Here is a 7,274-nt window from a genome sequence, read left to right on the forward strand (position 1 = left end):
GGACATTAACAAATTCCCATCTGCCTCATAACCGCGGGCACGACTTTCGAAAGATTATATACCCTGCAGGGGTGTCCCAACTCAGCCCATCACAAGCTCTCATGGTCAACGAAGGATAAACCTTCTCCCGGGAAGACCTGACCAGTCTTGGAATCCCGGTTCGCAAAACATTTCGACAATGGTAAAACAAGACCAGCAAGAACACCCGCTGTGCCGACAAATCCCAATAGGAGCTGCACATATCTCGTTCTCAGGGCACACCGGATAAGCTAAGCGTACAGGTACCGACGAATCCAAGTTGCCAAGGAATGGTCCCGCACGGCGCTCTAGTTTGGACCAACACTCGGAGGAGCACTGGCCTGGGGGGTTAAATAAAGATGACCCTTGGGCTCGCGAAAACCCAAGGGAAAAGGGCTTAGGTGGCAAATGATAAAACCAAGTTTGGGCCTTGCTGGAGGAGTTTTATTCAAAGTGAACTCTTAAGGGGGTCCCATTAATCACCCAACCGTGTAAGGAACGCAAAATCAAGGAACATAACACCGGTATGACGGAAACTAGGGCGGCAAGAGTGGAACAAGTCACCAAGCATAAGGCCGAGCCTTCCACCCTTTACCAAGTATATAAGGTGCATTAATTTAAACAGTAAATATTGTGATAACCCAAAATATCCATGTTCCGACCAGGAACAAACTTCATCTTCACCTGCAACTAACAATGCTATAAGAGGGGCCGAGTAAAAGCGGTGACATAGCCAATCAATGGTTGCTAGGACAGGTTGGTTAGAGGTTTGACATGGCAATAGGTAGGCATGGTAAACAAAGGCAGGTAGAGCTAACATAGCGATAGAGCGAGTACTAGCAAGCAAAGATAGAAGTGATATCGAAGGTATGGTCATCTTGCCTGCAAGGTTCTCAGAGTTGTCGAAGGCTGGATCCTCGTAAGCGTACTCAATAGGTTCCTCGTGCACGTACTCGTCTCCCGGCTCTACCAAAGCAAGAACACAAGCAAGGAACCACAATAAATCACGGTGCAATGCACAAGCATCATGATGCAATACATGTCATGATATGCGAGAGGTGATATGCAAAGCGTATGCGTGCTTTGGAAGGAAAGATGAAGAACAAGGCATCAACTTGGCAAACCAAGTATGCCGCTGGAAAGATGAGATGATTTCGGTTGAAATCGATATAAAGATCACCGGATTCGGGTGCACGGTTTGCAAAAGACAAGCAAGACAAGATATGATGCAAACAGCAACATGGCCACTTGTATGCAAAGTATGAATAAGCTATAGCACCCAAACATATGAACAAGATGCATAACAGTGATGTACAGGAGATGCTCTACGAAACATGAACACTGAGCTCAAACTAAAAACCACTAGAGCATGACTAAAATAGCATGGCAATGATGCAAAAGACAACAGTTCTGCAGACTTAGTTACTAGGCATAGCAGCAACAGATTCATCATGGCATCCCTACAGGCTTGATCAACTCATTACCAGGCAAGTCATGGCATGTAACAAGTACTAGCATGAAGTAGGCATGGAAATGAAGCTACTCATGTGCAAAACAATCAACTAGTATATTTGCATGAACAAGCACATAAGAGACAAAACAGCAATATGAAGTGAGATGACATGATTATGAACTTGCTCAAATGCAGAAACTAATGCCAGCACTGGATTGGTGGGATTTTTCTACCCCAAAAACATATATAATATGTTAGGGTTGCTGTAGAAAAATCATCACAAATGCACTAAGTTAAAACCCGCCCTATATGGTAAATGACAGAAATGGCATATTCCAAAATTGGAAACGTCCAGAATTGGACTTGCCCGAAAAGGACAGATTCCATATGCCAGAAATGGTATATTCGCTGGGAACAAAAATAAAATAAATAAATAAATAAATAAATAAACACAGGGGCCAAGGAGGATGACAGGTGGGGCCACCCTGTCATACGCACAGTGCACAGAAATGTAAAAAGGGGGGGATGCAATATGCAGCTGCGGGGGATCGAACCCAGGTCTCCCCGGTGTGGCTCTGCTTCGGCAACCACTAGGCTAGGCAGGCGGTTCTGATAGGAAAAGGGGCTTCGGCTCCTTTTAGATAGGCGCCAGGTCGAGTAACTCTGTTTTCAAACAGAGAAGACGACGGCCCCGGCGAGGGAAACAGCGGCAATCCAGCGGGCACGGGGCCTCCGGCGGCCATGCGGAAAGGGGAATGGATGCGTGCATCTACGAGGGAAAGCAGGGGCGCTCGTGCTCGAGCAGTTGCTCGACTCGGGGCCATGGCGTCCGCGACGAGCGGCAGAGGAACTCGCCGGAGCTGCGGGAGGCTTGCAGTGTGCGCGCGAGACGTGAACGAGTGCGCGAGAGAGCTACGGGAGCACGACGAGGGGAACCAAAAGCGGGGACACGCAAACACGCTACAGTCGAACATCGCTACACAACTACTTTCAGAGAACGCCGGAGCACTGCGAGCGCGGGAAAGACACGGATCGGACGCGCCCTACGGTTGCCTAAATGCCAGGGAAAGGATGGGAGAGGGAGGTGCGTTACCAATCTCACCCAAGGACACGAAGTGGTCGACGGAGACGGGCTGACGGTGACGAATCGGAGATCTGAACCTTGGCGCGTTTCTGACCGAGAGGAGGGAGGAAGCAGGGGACGTCGAGGAACTCGTCGCTCGGGGCACCGTAGTCGACGTCGTGGAAGGAGACGACGACGAGGGAGACGAAGGACACGATCGGCAGGGTTGGGAGTGGCAGGAGAGCACGCCGGCGATGAGGCGCGCTCTCAGGTGCGCTCGGGACGGAGCGGATGCGGTGGATCTGGTGGCTAAACTCACCTGGCGGCGGCGAAGAGAGGAAGAGGGAAACCCTAGGGGTTGTGTGGACACGGAGAGGGGATAAAAGGGGGGCTAGGGCGACGGGTGGAGCACGGCGTCGACGCGGCCGTGGCCATGTGCGTTCCCGGCGTGAGCTAGATGAAAAGGTGAGAGGCGGGTGCGCTGTAGCGAGAGGCTGGCTAGTGGGGTCGCGAGTGCCACGTGGGCGTGCGGGCTGCGGGGTAGCGAGGCGACCCGGTGAGAAACGACGAGGGCGCGAGCGGGCTGGCTGGCGCGCTGGCTAGGCTGGCTGGCTGCATTGGCTGGGCTGGCGGGAGGCCCAGGGGGGGGGGGGCTGCTGCGCTGGCTGCTGCTGCTGCTTCATTTTTATTTTTTAAACAGAAATAGAAACAGAAAAGCTCAGGGAAAAAGGAGAGGAGTTGGAGCATAAAGAAAATATTCTCCAACTCCTGGAATTATCCACTATTTTAATAAATTGCATTGGGCATTTTTAGAGGTAGAAAAATTAAGACAAGTTTGAATTATATTCAAACTTGTGTCATTTTTGAACCTGACCAAAACAACTTCAAATAAGGAGATCTTTGGCAGAGAGGTTTAGGGCATGGGGCAAGATTTACAGGGAGAAGATGAACATTAATAGAGAAAGGAAAAATAGCACTTGATAAAAGAAGGAAGTAGAGGGAAGGAGGAGAAGTGATGGTGCAATGCTTTGAAAAGGGGGACAAGGTCATGCCCATGATGCTCATGGCAACAACATGAATGACAAAATGCAACATGAGATGACATGAGATGAAAATGCACTATATGATGATGACAAGAAGCACAAATGCAATAAGGCTAAAAGGAATATGACAATGAAAAGAATAAAACCACACAACCAAACAAGATGAGGCCAAACATGATAAAACCCACAAGAATTGGATGAGGTCAAGTTGATAAATTGCCAAATTGGGACATGTTACATCTGGGGTGTTACAACTCTCCTCCACTACAAGAGGATCTCGTCCCGAGATCTAGGACTAGAAGAACTCCGGATATTCGGAACGAAGGTGATCCTCGCGCTCCCAGGTGGCTTCTCGGTCGGAATGGTGTGACCACTTCACTTTTAGGAATTTGATTGACTTGTTGCGAGTCTTGCGCTCGGTTTCTTCAAGAATAGCAACGGGGTGCTCATGATAAGAGAGATCTTCTTGGAGGTCGATTTCTTCGAAGTTGATAGTGCGCTCAGGAGTCTTGAAGCACTTGCGAAGCTATGACACGTGAAACACATCGTGCACATTTGCAAAGTTGGATGGAAGCTCAAGTTGATAGGTGAGGTCGCCTCTTTTGCCAATGATCTTGAAAGGACCCACGTATCTAGGGTCAAGCTTCCCTTTGATACCGAAGCGACGAGTGCCTTTCATTGGAGAGACGCGGAGGTAGACATGGTCTTCGATTTCAAAAGCCAAGTCACTGTGCTTGCTATCATAGTAACTCTTCTGTCGCGATTGCGCGGCTTTGAGATTCTCACGAATGACTTTGCACATTTCTTCGGCTTCTGTGATCAAGTCGTTGCCAAGAAGTTGGCGTTCACCTGTCTCAGACCAATTGAGAGGAGTACGACACTTTCTGCCATAGAGAATTTCGAATGGGGCCTTGCCCGAACTCGCTTGGAAGCTGTTGTTGTAGGAGAACTCGGCATATGGAAGACAATCTTCCCACTTCATACCGAAAGAGATGACACAAGCCCTGAGCATATCTTCAAGGATTTGATTGACTCGCTCGACTTGGCCACTTGTTTGAGGATGGAAAGCTGTGCTGAAACGAATGTTGGTGCCCATGGCCGTCTGAAAGGAGTCCCAGAACTTAGAAGTGAAAATGCTTCCACGATCTGAAGATATCAATTGTGGAATGCCGTGCAAGGAGACAATTCTAGAGGTGTATAGCTCTGCCAGCTGAGCTGCTATGATAGATTCTTTGATAGGAAGAAAATGAGCCACTTTGGTAAGCTTGTCAATGACAACGAAGATAGCATCATTTCCACACTTGGACTTAGGAAAACCAGTCACGAAGTCCATCTCGATATGGTCAAACTTCCATTCCAGAATAGCAAGAGGTTGGAGGAGACCAGCTGGTCTTTGGTGTTCTGCTTTCACTCTTCTGCAGACATCACATTCATTCACGAATTGAGAAATCTCTCGCTTCATTCGAGTCCACCAATATGACTGCTTGAGGTCATGGTACATCTTTGTACTTCCAGGATGAATGGATAGGAGGGAATTGTGTGCCTCATTCATGATGACTTTTCTCAGATCACCTTTTGGAACCACAATCCGATCCTCGAAGAAAAGAGTATCTTTGTCATCCAAGCGATAGCACTTGTATTTAGGAATGCCCTTGTCAATACCACGTTTCACCTTCTTCACCATGGTATCCAGGAGTTGTGCCTCACGAATTTGATCTTCCAAAGTAGGAGAGACTATGAGGTTGGCAAGAAAGCCTTGAGGAACAACTTGAAGATTCAGCTTGCGGAAGGCTTCACAGAGATCCGGTTGAAACAGCTTGAGAATTAGACTGTTGCAATAAGCCTTTCTGCTCAGAGCATCTGCAATCACATTCGCCTTGCCAGGAGTATATTCGATACTCGGATTGTATTCTTGGATCATTTCGACCCATCGAGTTTGCCTGAGATTAAGGTTGGGTTGAGTGAAGATATACTTGAGACTCTTGTGATCGGTGAAAATGTCCACTTGCCTTCCCAATAAGAGATGTCTCCATGTTATCAATGCATGGACAACTGCCGCCAACTCAAGATCATGAGTGGGGTAGTTCTTTTCGTTGGGCTTCAACTGACGAGAGGTATAGGCCACAACTTTCTTCTCTTGCATCAACACAGCACCGAGACCTTGAAGGGAAGCATCACAAAAAACTTCGAATGGCTTGGATTCATCAGGAGGAGTCAAGACAGGAGCTGTGACTAGCTTCTCTTTGAGGGTGTTGAAAGCAACATCACACTCAGGCGTCCAGACATACTTGACATGCTTTTGGAGGAGGTTGGAAAGAGGCTTTGCAATCTTAGAGAAGTTCTCAACAAATGTTCGGCAATAGCTTGCAAGACCGAGAAAACTGCGGAGCTGCTTGACATTCTGAGGAGGTTCCCAATTCAGAACTGCAGAAACCTTTGCGGGATTAACATCAATGCCCTTGGCAGAGATGATATGACCAAGATAAAGAACTTCATCAAGCCAGAACTCACATTTGGAAAACTTCGCATAGAATTGATGCTCTCTGAGCTTGTCGAGCACCAACCGCAAATGTTTGGCATGATCCTGCTTATTCTTGGAGAATACCAAAATATCATCGAGATACACCAGAACAAATTCATTGGTGTAGGGGTTGAAGATAAAGTTCATCATGCGAGAGAACGTTGGAGGAGCATTGACAAGGCTGAAAGACATGACAGTATATTCATAAGAACCATAGCTTGTTCTGAATGCTGTCTTGGGAATATCTTCTTCACGAATGCGAATCTAATGATAACCCATACGAAGGTCAAGCTTGGAGAAGACTTTAGCACCGTTGAGTTGCTCGAAAAGCTCATTGATGTTGGGAAGTGGATACTTGTTCTTAATTGTCTTCTTGTTCAATGGACGGTAATCGACGCAAAGTCGGTCCGTGCCATCCTTCTTCTGGACAAAAAGAACTCCACAACCCCATGGGGAAGAACTCGGTCTGATCAAACCCAGACGCTCTTGTTCATCGAGCTACTTCTTCAATTCCTTCAGCTCCTTGGGTCCAAGCTTGTATGGACGCTTGCAAACGGGTTCCGTTCCAGGCTCAAGATCAATAACGAACTCGACTGGCCGATGAGGAGGCATACCCGAAGCTCTTCTGGAAAGACATCTTGGTACTCACAAACGACTGGAATTTGAGAAATAGCATCCAACTCGCCCTTCTCATTGAGAGAAAACAACCGAATGGTTTCATCGCGAGCAGCATAGATGATAACATCCTCAGAAGGGTGTGTCAATTGAATTTGCCTGGCAGCACAATCAAGTTGAGCCTTGTGCTTAAAAAGCCAGTCCATCCCAAGAATTAGATCAATATCAGAGTCGCCAAGAACAAATGGTTTAGAAAGAAATTTGTAGTCACCCATCTTGGCGGAAACATCCGGAATCATTGTGGTAGCCCTCATCGAAGAGCCCAGAGAAACAACTCCCATGGGTTTTTCCAACATTTCCAAAATGAAATCATGCTTTGCAACAAATGATCTAGACATGAAACAATGCGAAGCACCGATATCAAATAAGACTTTTGCAGGAATATCATTAACAGGAAGATTACCCATGATCACATCTGAAGAATCCTTTGCCTGAGCTGCATTCATCATGTTCACCTTTGCAGACTTTGGATTATGCTTGACCACTGCATTGCTTGAAGAT

Source organism: Triticum dicoccoides, chromosome 2B, assembly GCF_002162155.2.
Source record: "Triticum dicoccoides isolate Atlit2015 ecotype Zavitan chromosome 2B, WEW_v2.0, whole genome shotgun sequence".
In the NCBI taxonomy this organism is placed as follows: Eukaryota; Viridiplantae; Streptophyta; class Magnoliopsida; order Poales; family Poaceae; genus Triticum; species Triticum dicoccoides.